The sequence below is a fragment of the Neocloeon triangulifer genome, unplaced genomic scaffold (genome assembly GCF_031216515.1).
Source record: "Neocloeon triangulifer isolate White Clay Creek 2 clone unplaced genomic scaffold, ASM3121651v1 ptg000002l, whole genome shotgun sequence".
Taxonomy (NCBI): Eukaryota; Metazoa; Arthropoda; class Insecta; order Ephemeroptera; family Baetidae; genus Neocloeon; species Neocloeon triangulifer.
The window spans coordinates 7,084,862-7,104,153 of NW_026775545.1; the positions used below are offsets into that span (position 1 = coordinate 7,084,862).

Sequence of the window (19,292 nt, forward strand, 5' to 3'; positions counted from 1 at the left end):
GCCTCTTGTGTCCAGCTCGGTGCTGCACGCGTCTCTCTTTCGAGATCGGAGCCTGCATGCATATGCAACCGGCCGGGCACAATGAGCTCGCGGCGAACAAAAGGCCAACGCTGCTGATACACCACGAGCAAAAATCTCCTGACGAGACCAACCAACAATGGCTAAGCCAGCAAGTTGGAAATAAAGGCGGCGCTCTTTTGTGTTGGCAGAGCGGACAATGTGTTTGTTTTGTTTTGTTGCCGCGCAGTAAATCATGAAAAATAATGGAATAACTTGTGGCTCGCCAGTGTGAGAGAAGAAAAAGTAGTCGAACCGGCACAGCGTCCACTCTTTGAAATTGCAATCGCGAAAAAGGCGATTTAGGCGGAGCGGAATTGCGAAGAATTTTGGAAAGTCGGTGAAAAATAAAATGGAAGGAGGAAAAGATAAAGGGGTCATTGTGTGCGTCGGACGAAATGGAAATGGGAATCTTAATAAAAAGCAGTGGGAGGTCGGTCGACGCCGCCTTTCATGTCCTTTGCAAAGCACAATTAATTAAATCTGCAAAAAATCCGGCCGAGTATGAGGAAGAGAAAAAGAGCTCGGCGGACACTCACGTTAATTTATAATTCGCCGTGTGCATTGTTCCGTGGACGGACAAAAATATTTACGCCGTCAGAGGAAAGGACGAAATTTCCGCAATGAGAAAGAAAGGGACTTTTCTCTCTTCTTTTTGTCCTGCTTGTTTGTAATTTTAATATGACGACGACGTTAAAAAGAACAAGCGGGCACAAAGGTGTGTGGATTTGGCGCGCAAAACCAACAACTAACAAAAACACACACCCACTCTCTTGGATTAATGAAATGTATTACGCGGCGTGCGAGAGGAATTGAAATGGACATGCCAGGGGCCCACAAAAAAGCAGGAGTGCAGTCGGATGATTAAATTGAAGGGGTCTTTGTTGCGTGCCTCAGCATTTACAACTGTAATATCTAATTTGGTAAATTCATTAGGACCCACCATTTTCAAAATGAAACGGCAAGTTTAATTTAATTTGTCCTCTTGGTTTGTTCTCCGAGCTAAAATAGCATTTTGGCACTTATCAAAATATTATTAATATTATTTAATATCCAGAGTAAAAGGTGAAAAGTAAACAATAAATGTGAAAATCAAATTATACATTTATTTCTTAAGGCCAGCCTTTTTTATCCAGCTTTTATTTCTTTTTCTGCCAATTTTTGCATAAAAAAGCACTAGAAACAGATCAATTGTCTTCCTGAGTTCATTAAAATATATGTAAGTATAATTATTATTATTAATATTATTATTTTTTTTTGTAAAATCCACTTATTCGAGGATTGACTACGTGGTCAGTCTTAAATTCAGGTAATTATTTGAAGTCTGTGATTATAATTTAATTGATTTAAACTTAATAAATTTTTATTTTAATTAAGCATACGACATGACTGGGAGACATTTCAATTTAGTAGGTGAGGCACGGAGGGTAATAAAATAAAACTAAACAATTTCATTCAATTCCAGGCAAGGCAGGCAGGCGGGCAGGCGAAGTGGAGAAAATTCGAAACAAATGTAACAGCGAAGGGAAAAGCACTTTATTTAACCTCTCTCTCGCAAAAAGCGGCAGTCTAAAACCATTGCGCCGTGGAATTGGAGAGATTTAAAACTGTGGAAAAAAGTTCGCCAACAGCAGCAGCGAGCCGCCGCCTCAATGCAAACTTTGCCCCAGGCAGCTTTTTTCTGTTCCAGCACCAGAGAGGCTCAGCCCAAACTGGCTAACTTTTCTCACTCACCAGTCCCGGCTCATGCGTAATTCAAGTGGCCGCCGCTTTTTATCGCGAAAGCAGTGAATTTCCGCTGAAATTCGGGACACATCTCTCGAGAGCGGTGCTGACGACCCCCCGAACTGACCACCATTTATTTATTTACCCGTTGGCAGCGCAAATTTGGAGCGACGTGAAAATCGCTGAAAAATAAACACCTACGTACATCGCTATGACGCTTCATTTTGCCAAAAAATTCCTCCGCCGGGATGCTCACCCCCGTGTGTGTCTGTTTGATTTGATTTTGCGCCCCTGCGCATCGAATTTGTTCAGCTCGACGCACCTGCCTGGAAAATAAATTATCGGCAGCGGCCTGGTTTTGATTTTGCAAACTCAATTATGACAAGCGATGGAGTGCGCATTCAAATTAATGTCAACTTCAATCAACCGGGCCGCTTTTTGTGAGTCTACTTTTAACCTGTCAGTTTCCAGGTCAAGGCTTCTTCCAAAAATTGTTTTGCGCAACACGCAAAATTATTCATTTCTATTGAAATATTTTTTTGTAGTAATTACTGCATGAAAGCAATACCTGTTTATTTTATTAAGTTTAAAACAGTTAATTTATTTTAATTGTATTGGCTTCTAAATCGTTTTCAGGCGTTACTGTTTCCATTTTTTCTCAATACAATTGAATTAAGCGATATTTTTGCGTAAAAAGTTAGTAAATTGAAATTTTGAAATAATTTATGTAATTAAAATATCATTTTACTTTGTTTATTTAATCATTTTGTTGTGAATCAAGATTTTTTTCAATGGGGTTTTTTTTTTTGGTACCTGTACCTCAATGCAAAAGATGTAAATAGCGAATCATTTAATCAGCTTCGTATAATTGTAAAAATAAAAGCAAAATTCTAGATTTTTCAGTGAAATTCTAAAATTACTGAAGTAGCAATGCAAATTATGTAAAAGAAAAAAAAAGATCATGATGATGGAAAAAATGTTTTGATTTCAATGCTTTTATTCTCCGCTATGTAAGTAATTTAAGGCTATGACTGTAATCGTCTTGTTGAGTGTATCTGAAAGTGCGTGTTTAGAAGCGTTGAAATTGCGGCTCAAAGTATAATACACATTTATGCAGGGTGTACCGTGTTAGTTGCCAGGACAAAATCTATCGCATCTAGGCATTGAAAAAGCCGCAGTAGCAGCACCACTTTCATTATAATAACAATGTGTACGCGATAAATTATTTATCATGCAAGCCCGTTTAAGTACACGCTGCACGGTGTGTGTGTGGAATATTTTATGCGGCGGATCGCGACTCGGACGACGAATGCATGCACAAAATTATGCTTTCACGTCAAACATTCATGCTGGCTGCAGTGTGCATTATAATACGGCCGCATTCTACTCTCTTAATCCATTAATATTAATGGGCCCGCAGCCAACCGATGCTCTTATCTCCGTAAATGCACATAATGTGCGCGGCCAAGTGAAGCCAATCCGAGTAGAATGCTAATTGAGAGATGCAAGCTGTGCTTTTTCGTTCGCCTCCTTTGCATATCGCCGTGTTTCATTATCGTAAAGTCGCGCAGTGGTTTGTGGCCAGGCAATTAGGGCCAGCTTTTCTAAGTGCTTTCCGGATGGAAAATGGAGAAAATTGTTGCTTTTTAGTTTTCAGATTCCATTTATTCGAGTATCGTCTGAACGCAGGAACTGATTATTATTTAATTTTGTTTTCTTTAGTGATACAAACAGTATAATTTATTAGGAAAATATTTATTATTTATGACGAAATTACAGTTATAATAACTTCAACTGACAATGAGATAAATGAAAGGTCTCCAAGTCAAACAATCCAATGAGTCAACAGCGCGTTAACATTAGTAAGCTGAACACTTTGTGTGCAAGGCAATAAATATATTTGATTTTAATTTGTACATACACTTCTTTGGTTTTTTTAAGTAAAATAAAAACCAGCAGAATTTTAAATATTAAAATTAAAAATCTTCTTACTTATAATAATACAAATAATATTCTATAAATAAATGTATCTTTAAGCGTAGTTACATTTAAATGAAATAAAATTAAATTGTAGTAAAACAATTAATAGAAGTCAACTGTGTAACTTTAGATTAAAGTATGTCATTGATGAGTTTACATGTTTGCCATGGTTCTCATTTTTTTTTTAAATAACTAATTAAATTCACTCTTTATATAAGTGAAGTGAATGAAAATTAATTTCAGAAGCTCAAGGCAACAACCGGCGTTTGGGCAACAAACAAGAACAAACGCGGGCGCAACGTCAACATGGTATCTCAAAGACGAATTTCGGCTCCCAAAGGACCTGATCAAAGCAGCCGATTAGTTGCCAGAGTGGCACACGTTGTGCAACCAAGAACATTTATTAGCAGCCAACGCACGCAGCCATGGGAAGACAGGCGTCTCGCAAAATGAAATTAAATATTGGGCGCTGCGTTTGTGTCATATCGGGAGTGACGTTTGCGACCTCTTTTTTCTGCAAACCACAGGTCTGTCTGAACAGTCGGAAGAGTTGCGAGACGTGTGATATTGCAAAGCCTCAGGCTGCGAAAAAGAGAGAACCAATCAAATGAAGACGGCAAAGGCTGATCCGTCAGCCGCTGATTGATCCTCGCGCGAGAATTTCATCAAGATTGAAAGAAGTTCTTTTTGTCACGGACGGAATAGTGCGAGCACCGCGAATTTGCACCGCACAAAAAGTTAATGGTATTGGCAGGCAGGGCCCCGAAAGCCGCAAATTTGATTCCCTGCTCTTTTTCCGGCGTCGATAACCTTTTTTGTGACACGCAAGAGGGACTTCTGAATTACATTCGTCAAAAATTACCACATCCATCCCATTTAATCCGGGCTTTTACCGAATCGGGTTGGAGAGGGCGGGCTTGTTGTGAGTTCTCCATTTATAAATCCACTCGAATACTCTACCAGATTAGGGCAGTGCTGAATGGATTGCGGTTTCTGCATCCACCGAAGCGGCGCCATGCTCGAAACTTGCTACTTTTTGTTAAATGAAGATTGATTGTGAAATCTACTTCAAACTGAGACAGAAAAATGAATACGAATATTTAATAAATTTATACAATAACACAATATGATTGTAATTTGAAATTAATATACATTTATTCTTAAAGGATCTGTATTTTGGTTACTAAAACATCTTCAGGTGAATTTTTCTGATTTTTTCTTTTCTTTTATAAATTTCAATTAATTTTATGCTTTGCCTCTCATGCAGCGTTAACAAAGTTAAAAGATTTTACTTGAGCTCTTTATGCGATACATTTGCTGAAGGCAGTCCGTGTCTGCTTGTATCGGAAAAGCATTACCTCTCTGTAAAACCATTAAGTTGGCTTTTCGCGTTACCCGTTCCAACCAGCTCCCAGTGTTTGCTCGAGCGATTGGACGCGAAAATGAAAAGTCAGCAAAAAGAGCCTCTTCAGCTGCGTTAAAAACGAGCGTTTTTAATTCACCTGCCCAAGAGGTAAAAGAACTCATCGTTGCGTTGAGGAGAATTGAAAATAAACCAAGACGGCGACGACGGGTTTCTAAAGAAAAACGCTGTTTCATGAGCAATTTCCCGCTCCGGTGCTTCTTTTCAAAATTACATTTATATTGAATTCAATATAATTCTTTTAATTATAATTTGAAGAAGTTAAAATGTTCTGTTAAAGTTCTCTGAGATATTACAAAAAATGTTGAGGGTCAAATTATATATAAAAAAAAACAATATTATAAATTTAGTTTATTACAAATAATTACCGTTGAAATAGTACAAGACAAATTCACAGTAAAAAATTCAAATAATGGATTGTCATTGTATGCAAATTTTGATTAAATTTTTAACAATCAACATCAATTTACTAAATGATAAACCTTTTCCAGTAATTTTTTTTATTATTGAAATTAACTTACCGTTTAAGTAGGTGGTTCTTAATTAAAAAATGCAGAGATTTTTCAAATTAATTAGTAGCCAGCGTTGTTTTATATTTCTTACACGCCACGAGAATAAATGTAAAGATTGAAATATAAATCTGGAAGAAAAAGGTCGTCTGAGAAATTATACAAGAGGTGGAGGACAAACGGGGCGCCGCTTTTCCGCTCAGCTGCAGTCGTCCATTCAGAGATTGTGTTCATCGCGAGGAAAAGCAGCAGCAGGGTTGTGTTTTTCTCAACAAGCTCCCCTCGATGCATGGGGGAAACAAAGCGGGGTGAAAAGTCACAAAGATGTACGACCTGACGGCGGAACGGCCGCTGATAAAAATAATCTTTCCGCCGTTGGGGTGCGCGAGCGATTGTACTGTAAATCTCCTATTTGGGTCAGTAATGGAAAAGAAAAACAGCACAAGCGAGAGGCAGGTTGTGGAAAATGCGAGAGCGCCGCTTTATGGCCCTCAAATGCATCGGCCTGAGAAATTATCTCGCAGTCAGCACGCCCTTATATTCTTTTCTCTCGGCCCGGATTTCTTTCGTCTCTTCCAGCACGAAAAAAGCTTCGTTGAGTGGAAGAAGTTTGATTACTTCTTGCGTCGCTTTCTGCGGTCCAGCACAGCCGAAAGTTTTAGCCCAGCAGAGGTGACCTGCGTCGCTCTCGGCCTATAATTTATTCCAGACTTAATGGGAATTTGGAAATTGGCTAACTTTGCACCCCGGCCAACAACAACTATTAATGGAATATTTTCGACGGTCTCGGCTTTCAAGAGGACCATTCAAGCAGGGCAGCGAGGGATGCTAGTAAAATAGAGAACTTCATTCTTGATCCTCTCGGCAATTAAATGAAGTGATTTGAATTATAGGCATTACAATAATAGTCTGCCTCCAATTTCATGTTAGGCAAATCCAGGCAAAAAAATTTATAAAAACTAAAACAATTACAATATTTTGCCCAGAAATATCAATGAAAAAGTTTTACTTAACAAGAAATTAAACGTAATTTTTGGAAAAATTATAAATTAATCAGATTGAAAATTAATTTTTATTATTTAATATTTTTTCTTTATAAACCTCAAAATATAATTTCCCTGACGCGACAGCTTCCATTTGCTGTAGAATTTCATTTGACTCTAAATTAGTGATTTATTCACCTGTTAATTTAGTTCTAGATGGTTCTAGAGAAATTAGTTGGTGACATTTAGCAACATTCCGCACAACCTATCATTGATGAAATTCATGATTTTATTTAAAATTTAATTTCAATATTACTTTATATTTAAAATCACTCTCTTTTTAAAGTAAATTCATCAATTATTGGAAAACCGCTAAATTACATGTCATTGCAGCATTTAAAGATTACGAACCTAGAGATCTCTTCTTCCTCTCTATAGTATACTTTTTCTACCATTCACTAAACCTTCAACAAATGAACCATTTACTCTACCCAATTCACTTCTAAAACTAATGTTAGTGTAAAAAGAACGAGAGAAACAATCATCAATTGTGAGCAGAGAGTAAAATCGATCGTTTGCCGCAACTCCAAAGCGAAACAATAAACCCTCTCTAGTTCAACTCGAGACTGAATCATCGCTTTGGGACTTTGGTGGAAATTGCAAGAGACTCTTTTTGCAAAGGCACCGTCGTAAAGCAAAAGGAGTCTCTCAACTGGCGCCACCGTCGGTTCGGCTGTTTAGAGTGTTTTGACTGATGTTTCGGAGGCGACGCAATAAAACGATATGAGGAGAAATTGATGCAGCCTCACGCACTTAAACGCCGTCGGTTTCCTGCTAAATTAATTAAAGGCAGCAGGTAGGAGATATTAATTACGCGAGCGCGCCGCGAGTTTATCACCAGAGCGCGCTTTATGAGTTTTGCTTGGAGTGAGAAATGAAAATGACACGTTCATATTGCGACCCGAACGAACAGGCAGCGGCCCCATTTCTCACTCTCCGCCGCTGTATTTTTTCGCCTCCTTTCTTTATTCCTCCGCCAGCGTGTCCTTATCCGCGGCGAAACTTACTTTATTCTCCGAAGACACTGGTGCACTTCAGAGTCCCTTTCATCTCACTCGGCGCTCCACATAAAAAGTAGCTGCCTTCTATCATTTTAACTCACACACAGAAGCCTTAAATTAAAGCAGCAGACTTCAAGGATTTCTCAGGAATGATAAAGATAAAAAATAATAATGAATGTATTAAAAGAGTCCGCTTATTATTGTTCGTAGCGAGAGTAAAAAAAGTCCCGACATAATTAAAAAGTGAGGGAGAGAGATTTTTTAGAATAATGCTACCGGGATACCAAACAAGTTCTTTTTCGCTCTGGATGCATTTTATTTCCTTCCTCATTCACAGTCGTCGCCCAGCTGCACACAAATGGATTCTCCGCGCTCATTACTGTAATTAACTCGCGCATGGCGTGTGCACCAAGCTAATGCAGATTTAATATTCCTCCGGGAGAACAAATTTCGTCCCGTGGCAGTGCAGAGACAGAATCGCTTCTTCCGACGGTTGCGAGGACGTTTCGCAAACTGCGGTCGATGAGACAGTCAGCAGAATTAATCTCGTTAAGTGAATGATAATGCAAGAATAACTTTGATCAAAGTGCGCTGCTGCAAATTGCAAGGACTGACTTGCATCGCGGAATGACACTTGGATTGATAAGGGAGGAGAAGTGGAGTTGCGGAAAATCAATGGAATTTATACATAATTCATACTCATTGAGAACGCTATTTAATTTGCTCTTACAATAACAACTCTGAATACTTTTTTCAATTAACGTTATTTACAGTAAATTTCAATTTTCTTAAGATTAAACTAATTTATGATTGAAATGCATTTTAGTTGGTTTTAATATTGAGATTAAATATCTGAGTCAAAAGTTAATGTCAACACTTCACAAGTCTAATAAAAATTCATATTTTTCATTCCGTCGAAATTAATAAACATGCAGCAGAAAGTATAATAAAGACATCTTTGCCAATAAAAAAGGTCATAATAAACTGTTCTCCTAGAATTTTGTTAATTATTCTTTCCTCTGGCAAGTACCGCAGGATTTTCTTTGATAGCTCCTTTTTATTCCTTTCTTTATATCAACAATCTACTTCTTTATTACAAAAGCAAACTCAAATTCGATTCCAACATTTCCCTGCTTGCTCGTGACGTTTTTGCGCAGTGGCAGCTCACTGCCTAGTTTTCTCTCTCAGCGGGACAGAAATTATTATCCAGGTCGCTTTTCAATCGTGAGCAATTCGAATAAAAATCCAAGCCAGTCGGTCTCATTGGCAAACACACGGAGCGATTATTTCCCAAGGCAGGTTGGCTGACTTGTGATCCATATTGTTCTCCGCATTGATTCTAAAGCTATTCCCGAGCAGCACGTGGGCATCTATCATTACATGCCGACGGAATTGTGACACTTGCACTGAGCAACTGAGGCCCCCGTTTATTGGGTGTCATCCGGAGAATAACTGGGTTACTGCTTCAACTCTCAAGGGGTTGTGCCGCCGACACCTCTATGAGATGCAACGACCCACTGAGGTGCATTAGCCAAGAGCAAACAGTCACGTTTCCCAGTCGTTCTTCCTCCGCCGGATCATGTCTCTCTCGATGAAGATGCAACTTGCTTTTTTGCCGCGCTGAGCCGCGTGCATGCCGGAACACCGCTTCCGTGGATTTGCTCTCGCGGCTCAGATTTTTATACTGTACCGATCGCGGGACAATTGTGTACGTGTGCCAGCAGCAATTGCCATTGCAGATTTTTTTATTATTTATTCTGGTTTGTCAATAGTAATAATAATAGATCAAAATTTTCTGTGGTACAACTTTTGCACAACTAGAAATATTGAGGCATTAAGCAATTTTAAAAATATATGTAATTCTAATTCTGATAGTAGCAGCTCAATCTTCTTAATCCAAGCACTCATAGGTGGGAACACAAGTATGAATTATGTCATTCCAAGGTACGGCGGGTAATTAATAATTTTTAATTATCGTGTATATAAGTAATACGTTTTAAAAATGATCATATATTCTTGTTTGAAGAAGTTGACACTCGAGGAGATGATCATGGAAATGAAGAGATCGGGCTTTTCCTCGTTGCAGAAAAATTGTTTTTATTCAAAGCCATTTGTTTTTGAATAAAAACAATTTTTCTGCAACGAGGAAAAGCCCGATCTCTTCATTTCCATATATTCTTGGTTGGCATTGTATTTTAAATAAAATCTTAATATCATAAATTTAAATTATAATTTAAAATAATTTAAAAAGCATTAAATTAATTAAATTTTAGCACAGAAATGTTAATAATATAATTTAAAAAAACTTAATTTTTTGTAAATATTTAACATTGTTGTAAAATTCACAAAAGAGGAGGCGCAAATAGCTGCAAAAGCAAAATGCGAAAATTCCCGAGACCACAACAAAAATACAGCTAATAGTATTACAAGCGCGCGACCGCGTGCACGTTGATATTATTCAACCGCACACATACACACACTCAAAGTTTGAATGCATTATTCAGCAGTGCTAAACAGCTTACCAACTAACAAAGTTAGTTTGATAATGCTCACCAACCGGGCCACGACAAAAAGCGGTTCCGAGCGAGTTCGAACACACGCCGATAGAATGGAAGGAGTGGGGCCTCAACCCTTTTCACCGGAGACGCCGAAGCTTCAATTCCCGACCTCTACACACGGGAATGATTTATGCTCGCTAAGCCCAGTAAAGGAGCGTGTAAACACACATGGGGGCTCATAATCGGTGACGCCAGAAAAAAAGACAAAAGAAAGAAAGGCAGGTTGCCTGAAATTTGACGATGGGCAGAAAGTAATAAAAAGAGTAGTGAGAGGAGAAGCGGGGGAGAGGGAGACACGGTCGCTCTTCCGCTTTTGTGCGAAAAGAGGTGGTGAAATAGTGGAGGCAGTATTGCCGGTTGCATAATACATGACTCGCGAAAGGCCCGGAATGACAAAGGGATGGAGATTAAAAGTGGGGGATGCTTTCAACGATGCTGTTGAAACATTCCGTTTCTCTATAGACGCGTACAGTGTGCGTATAGCTTGTTGCGGAGAATTACTCTGAACGGTCACTTTTCTCGCCGTGTGAGTGGAAAACGTTCGCTTTGAAACTGGAAACCCATAGAAAGAAGTAGTGAGATGAAAGTAGTTTTGAAGTGCAAATTGCAAGGAAGAATTACATTTAAAATAAAACGAAAACATTTCAACAGATTATTCGTGCGATTCAAAATGTAAATGATAATTAATATTTTTTAAATACTTGTATAAACAATTATTCTATGTAATTCTAAGAAAATGGATTTTAAGAGGATTATCTTGTATTATTACCTTTATACCTCATTTGTATTTGATAATTTAATACAATCAGCGATTAGGCATTGCCAAAGAAGACTATTAAAATAAGAAATTGTATTATTTTAATTATTTACCTCTTACTGGCAATTTTGGTTAATGCTTGATGTTTAGGCAATTAAATTGCTACTTAAATATATTCAAACTTCTATCACTTAATTAATTTTGAATTATTTATAGAATCTGAGTTTGGCAAACTTTGCCTGTTAAATAATAAACCGTAATGGCACTATAAGCTTCCATTTCCAAATAAACCATCACTTAAATTTCAAACTTAGCAATTTTCTCAAAAACTTTCCTCTCCACTCAGTCGAAGCTCTTGTTAAAATTCAGCGAGCAGTAAAGCTCTCAACTAACCGCAAACCGAAAGCATGGGATTTTTATGCAGACGCTCGTACAAACAATTATCCGCACTGAGCTCCCGTCTGTGTTGATTAAAACTTATTTCTCTCAGCTGCGGAGGATGCGCGTCTGCAAATTTAGCATCTCCTCGTGCTAGTCTGGTCGTAATTTAATTTTCGGCCGCACGCATTCGTTCATCTCGTCTTAACTTTTTGGGACGAAACTTTTGGAAACGGGCCAGTGGCGGCTCAGCGACTATTCCTATTTAATTTGCATCGAATTTCGTCGTCACGACTTACCAGGCAGCACGCTAGACCGACAGCACCTCAAGGATGAAAAGTTGCCTGTCAAGGCATAGCAACTTTGTTTCGCCGACTGGACACTATTCCAAGATTATATTCAATTTCGCTTACCTGAAAGCAGAAAGAGTAAGAATATAAGTTATTTTTAAATATAAATATGGCCGAATCAACAACAAATTATTCACTTTTATACGTTTCATACATTGTTAGTAATTATAATAAGAAATTATATTATAATTATAAAGATTTGCAACATAATTTTAATTTAGAATTAAAAAGATACCCGAATAATTCAGTGGTTGATAAATTAGCTCTTTTTTGTTTTTAAATCATTATCACATCAATCATATATAATTGCTTCAATTCTAGTCATGTTTACGTTTTCATTTAATTAATTCTCGTTGCTAAACTCACTAATTTACATGGCAATCTTCCAAAATTTTCAAATTCCCATGCACATTTGATGATGGAATTTTTGCATGTTATTAGGCTCAAAATATTTTTAACCATGTCAGTAGTTCTTCTACCTTTAAACAAAATACAGCTGCGTTTTTTGGTAATAAAATGCTAATATCTGGGCGCAATAATAGCAGGAACTCTGGTAAGATTGGGCTTAATGAAGGGGTTTAGGATTAAGCGCAGCAGCTTTTTCATTAAAATACACGTCACTCGCGTCACATTCTGCGCGATAAGCCGGCCAGCCGCCAGCCAAAGGACTTTTATATTTTCCTTGGCCTGCACAACGTTTGACCCAAATCACCGGTCCGTTTCGCTTATCTGCGCCGAAAACGAGAAAAGCCGGACTTTTCTTTCATTTTTCCGCCGGCACAATACACGAAATAAAACACAAAACCGTGTAATGCGCCGAAACGGCCGTGCACGTCACGTGTATATAAATTTATGAATTATATCTCATTGCGAGGAGAGAGAAATAAAATCTTTTCAGCCGCCCTCGCATATATGAACATTCACGTGCCGCCGGGCAATGATAAAATTTCGGCAGACAAAACACACCAAGAGAAGTTGAATTATCTTGCGCAGGGCCAATTATATCATTTTGAAGAGGGTTTTCCCAGCGGCTGCGAAACCAGATAGCAACGCGCCGCCCTCTGCAGTGCTGCTGATATGTGTGCCATTTTCTCGACAGATGGATGGATGGATGGGTCGGTGCGAGAGCTTCATTCAACTGATTGACTCGCGAGATATCTCACTCAGCCAGCGAGGTTTGCAGATTGGATAAGAAAATATTACAGTTCGCCGCTCCGCTCCGTGCTGCAGGTTATATTCAAGAGCGGAAAATCGCATTTGTATGTTTGGAGTAGAAAAGATGGAATTGAACAGAGGCGAAACGAAAAGATTGCTTTTGATTCATGAAGCAGCTTCCATGCTTTGTTCAATCGATCGTGGAAATACCGTGATAATTTTGGTGTCCGTTATTTTTTTTTTTAAATTTAAAAAAAAATAATAATATAATAAATAAATAAATTCTAATAGCAAAACTCCTACTTTTTTTGGCCACATTTATGAAAGATATTTAAACAATTCCGATATTAAAACAATATAAAATTGCAAATTATGTTGTTTAACTGAGAATAAAAACACATTAAATATTGGTGAGGGTTGTAATTCCATCAATTATAAATAAGTGGGTGAAATCGGGAAAAGATGAGGTGTAATTGGCAGTGAAAAGTTACCATTTTGATTTTCACATATGTTGTTGGGGTTGTTGAAAGGTAGCTTCTCCTAAATTTTCAGCTTAAAATATGGTGCGCTTTTCCGGGAAATCGGATTTTTCCAAAAACAGAAAATTTTGAATATCTTTGCTAAAAATGAGAATATATGAATGCTCTCTTCACTACCAGACGTAACTTTTCACGCCCGACAACTTTGCTGTTGATTATTTTTGTGTAGGTCAAAGGTCAAGGTCACTAATTAGCAAATTTCACTTTCAAACGCAATTTTCGCAAAGAAGCACACCTTGGATTTTTTCGTGATATACAAAAAAATGTAGCCCTAAGTGTGTAGAACAAAATACTTGATTTTCAGATTGGTAAGTTTTTCTGTTTAATTGATATTTTTAATTGAAAATTAAAAACAGTGAAAAATCACTTTTCCGCAGACGAAATTAATTTTCAAACAGCGATAATTTTTTTTCTGCTAGAGATACGCAAAAACATGTAGATACAAAAAGTGTTTCTAATGACCTAACCTATCGAACCATGTATCGATCATGTAGGTCGAGTCACTTAAGGTCATTGACCTCAGTGACCTGTGACCTTAAAAAATGATTTTGCAAAATATTAGTTCGTTAAATAATGAAAAAGAGTGCGCCTGTTTTGAAAAGTTTCCAATTTTTTGCAATATCGTTTTTCAAGGTCACAGGTCACTGAGGTCAATGACCTTAAGTGACTCGACCTACATGATCGATACATGGTTCGATAGGTTAGGTCATTAGAAACACTTTTTGTATCTACATGTTTTTGCGTATCTCTAGCAGAAAAAAAATTATCGCTGTTTGAAAATTAATTTCGTCTGCGGAAAAGTGATTTTTCACTGTTTTTAATTTTCAATTAAAAATATCAATTAAACAGAAAAACTTACCAATCTGAAAATCAAGTATTTTGTTCTACACACTTAGGGCTACATTTTTTTGTATATCACGAAAAAATCCAAGGTGTGCTTCTTTGCGAAAATTGCGTTTGAAAGTGAAATTTGCTAATTAGTGACCTTGACCTTTGACCTACACAAAAATAATCAACAGCAAAGTTGTCGGGCGTGAAAAGTTACGTCTGGTAGTGAAGAGAGCATTCATATATTCTCATTTTTAGCAAAGATATTCAAAATTTTCTGTTTTTGGAAAAATCCAATTTCCCGGAAAAGCGCACCATATTTTAAGCTGAAAATTTAGGAGAAGCTACCTTTCAACAACCCCAACAACATATGTGAAAATCAAAATGGTAACTTTTCACTGCCAATTACACCTCATCCTTTCCCGATTTCACCCAAGTGGCAATTACGCCCATCCTCCTCGAGTAATCAAACACAGTACGATCAGCAAACTTTGGTTATTTTTTTACATCGAAAGTAAACACCCAATTAGTAATTGAAATATCGCGTGTCAAAATATTAAATTCGTTTCAAATTTTACAGGCGGAAAAATAAGCAATAAATAAATATTTGAGTTTACTTAGAGCTTAATTACTGATTCCATGGGGTCGCTTTTAAATTTTGAACAGCAGTGTTGAATGTAATATTATGTCAGTTCACAGAGAAATATTTTTTTATTCTAATTATATATACCAAAGGAATCTCTTGATTGAAAATTCTTTTCCATCAAATGGATGGGAAATTAAAAAATGCCTCAACTCCTTCCTTCAAAAGTGAATCGATATCCTTTGAAGCTTTCTAGCACCTTTGTGCCTCAATCTTCTTCCCCTTGACCGCATTTTGAAAGGCACATATGGAGTGCGATGAGCAGACAAAATTGCATAGAGGCCGTGAATGCAAGAAGGCATCCGAAAGATATTGCAATATTGCAGCAGCAGGTAGGGGCAGGCAAGAGCTTCAAGGCACAATCAACAGCGTATGACCTTTGAATACATTTTTCTCTTGGCAAAGAAAGAATAAAAAATTGTGACACGCCCTTATCACAAAATATTGGCAATCAATCCTGCAGTAAAAACGAACGTTTTCATTTTTTATGCATGAGGGAGAAGAAAAAAATAAATGAATTCCACCCTTGTAAAGTCAACAAATTGTGATCACAGAAAGATACGACCCCTGCCAAAATATGGCGTCCGCAAAAAGCAGCGGTGGTTCTTTTTTTCAGGTTGGCTGGCAAAATCGATGCCCTTCTATCTGCAGCCGGCGGAAAAATATCACGGGTGAACGAGCTGCTCGTAATAATTTATTTTTCCCATTACAAAAGTGCTGGGAGCTGCAGAATTAACAGCTGGCTTGCCTACATTGGCCGCCTTTTGTCAGCGGATATAATTTTTATGTGGGTTAACCTAACAACGCGCTCCATTATCGCTTTTTGGAAATAATCCGTATAGCTGGTGTTTGTCAAACATCAGTCTTGTGAGGAGACAAAATTCTTTGCTCGTCGCCTTTCACGTACCCCATCAATAAAAAGCAGCCACTTAAATTCCCATGGAATATTCATGCAACCGCGTGCCGCCGAAAAAGCTATTAAACTTGGGCGCTGCTCGCTCCGATACACGCCCAGATTAGTTTTGTATCAGCTTCGTCGTTGCTGCAGATCTAATCGGCTGCCTTCTGCGGATTATTGATTTTTCGTTTTGCACATACTTGCTGTTTGTCCCGTGTGTGTTTTCAATACTCCGTCCTCATGTCGCACGATACAGCACATTAGTTGGGCTCAATAATTAATTTTCAGACAAACTGTTATTATATTTTATGGACATTGAAAGGTATAATTTAACAGAGCTCAAAAAATGATTGAGTTCATATTTTCCAAAGTTTTAAGTTTGCTACAAAAAATATTAATTTACATTTCAACCTCTTCTAAAGTTGGTGCAATTATTTTAATTGAAATTGGCCGGATTAGTTCATTACAGATCGCATTACATTTTCAGTTAATTGGATTGCGCGTTCCTCTTGCATGATCTGGGCTTAGTCCCATCATCATTCCATTTAATTAATCTCTTTGGGGAGAGGTCAAAGAAGAGTCAGATTACTCATACATGCAGAAGAGCAGCATAAATTACTCAATGAACTGCCTAGATTAACTTTACATATACTGCAAGTGGATTTGAAATTGAAATGATGTGGTTTTAATCTAGACAGCAAATGAGTTACGCGAGTATAATGAATTTAAATCACGCCTATACATCTTCTGGCAAACTAATTGCGTTAATTAAGGGCATGGAAATCTCTAATTAGATTAATTAATCAGCGTGATTAATTGGAATCTGAGAATGAGAAATAAATGTCAAAGATTATCTCCAGACTGATGGAAAAGAATTTTTTGACTAACTTCGAATAGTTAATTCTGACCACGGATCTTTGCAAATTAAGACTTTGGGATGTAAAATACATGTGTTTCTTATGGACCATTTTTGCAAAATATTATGATTTAAACTTTTGTTTAATTTTTTTTTGAAAAAGTAGGTTGAAATTTAAATAGCCAAAAGGCAAATGATTTTTATATTTTCACATTACATGCAATGTTTAAATTAATTTAATCAACAGTTCTGTCAACAATTTTTGATAAATCTTAATTTTTAAATTGAATTTGAGAAGAAGAAAAACTATGTCTTTAAGATACTTCTTTCTTTAAAACGACTTTCTAAGGGATTTTAATGGAGCCGTTTTAGATACAAAATTACCAAAGTTCAATATAAGTTTAGTGCAAATCAATCGCTATTTTTAGTATTTTTTGCTAGTAAATGATATCTGCGGGTAATGGAAATGGTGATTTTTAAAATAATATAAATAACAGAATATATCATTATTATAAAATGGCACATTTGAAACAAGTATTAGTACTAAATAAAGTTTCAAAGAAATTCAATTAAAATTAGATGAATTAGGCGGTCTAGAGCTTGAATAGAGACCACTTGGCGGCTTTATTGCAAAACCCATTGAGGCTGTTGCGCCAGCCAAGAGCTGGGACAAGAGGCAAGATAAGAAAACAAGCGTCGCGCCGCAGTGCATGCCACCAACAGCACAAAACACAAAATGCAGCGAGCACTCGAGAGTGCTTGTTAATCTCGATCCTCCAAAGGGCAGCAGCCTTTGATCAAAATAACTCACAGTGTGTTGTTTGCATGCAGGTCGAATGGAAATAATGCTGCAGGAGAATAATTGAGTTGGCAGCAGCTTGAAGTGCTTTGCCTATTTATTTATTTACTGTGTACGGAGAAATTGCTATGGGAATGAGTGCGGTCGAGACAGCAGCTTTCCCTTTGCATTACCACCTCGACCGGGAAATTTAATCAACCCACTTTGATTTCCATTTGATCTCCGCCATATTGGTTCTCACTAAAGCAGCACTTCTTGCAATCAATAGACATACAAAATAAGTAAATAAAATAAATAAAAGTAAATAAATTGGGAGCTGGTGGAATTGCACAGACTGGATGGAAAACAAAGTGGATGTGCGCAGAATTGACAGCATTAATTATAGTTGGATATAAAATGAATCTGTTGTAAACTTCACCATTCAATGTAATCATGGACTGATGAGCGATTCAGAGTACTATAGAAATATTAAATCTAGTTTGTTATTTAGCAAAGTGAAATCGAGTACAACTGCGCAACATTCACATAATTCATTTTCGTTCTATTTTATTGCAATAAATTATTTAAAATTAAGTTTGATTCAAGGGCAATGAGTACGCACGAGTTTAAAACTAGCAAATTAATTGGTGTCTACTCTGATGAAAGAATTATATTCTAATTAAGATTCCTAAACCAAGTTTATAATTATTTCATTGATATGAAATTTACTATTATTATTTTTTTATCAAGCATAATAATGAAATTATAAAAAAAATTAAAATGATAATTCAATAATTTTGCTCTTTTTTGACTTGATTTGTAATTAATAAACAACAACAACAAAAGTAATAAGTAATAACAACAATAATAGTACATAATAATAAACATATCTTAAAACTTTCAATTTAAATAACAAAATTAGTCTCTTTATAAAAAAAAAATGAATATTTCATTTCTAAACCACTAGTATACATATTACGACAGCTGGTCAACCCCCCCCCCCCACCCTTTTAATTAAAGCATTATCAAACAAAATCAATTTAACTTTCGTCGTTAATTAATGTCATTTATACCAACCTATCCACAGAAATAACTATTAATTAATTTACCGACTCAACGTCAAATCCATACTCCCGATTATCCATTATTTACTCAACAAAATTGGAGCTCGTTAAAATAACAGAAAAAAAACACATGCTTTCCAATCAGTTGCCTCATCAGCCAGGCAAACAACGCCAAATTATTCGGCACAGGTATGCGTCCGGTTCAAAATTAAATACGAGTTCCCCTCTCTGCCGCTAATTAATTGCAGAACAACAATTTCTAATTACTGAGTAAACAAATAATCAGCGTGCAATGAAAATCAGCATTGAACGGGAAATCATAAATTGCGAATGATCAGAGGGAAGCCATTAGGATCGCGAGTCGGCTGCAATTAGCGTTGCGCTTAATTGAATTCGGTGCACAATGATTGCGCTGTAATGCTTGATTCCGAGACTAAATAATGCGAAGCAGCCTACATTTGTGCAGACAGACTAGTAATTTTGAATAGAATGGTGTTTGTAGGACTATCCGTTCATGTGACGGAAACAAAGCAGGAGTTATGACAGCATTTACAGGATCAGGGCATAATCAATGTACTAAAATGCAAATTCAAATAATATAATTAGGCAAAGTTAAGGCTCAACACAATTGAATATGAACTTTGGAGGTTATTTGTTCACAAGTTATTGTCGTCACTTTGTAGTAAGCTGATAACTCTCCCTTATTAGTTTTAAATATAAATCATTATTAATTCTGAATTACACAGAATA

General features: G+C 36.9%; 1 protein-coding gene across 3 annotated transcripts in view; it reads right to left on the reverse strand.

Annotated features, from left to right (window-relative positions):
* The window catches only part of LOC132203327 (uncharacterized), a 191,775-nt gene that overhangs the window by 107,359 nt on the left and 65,124 nt on the right, over window positions 1-19,292 (reverse strand). The gene's annotated exons all lie outside the window — the stretch shown is intronic.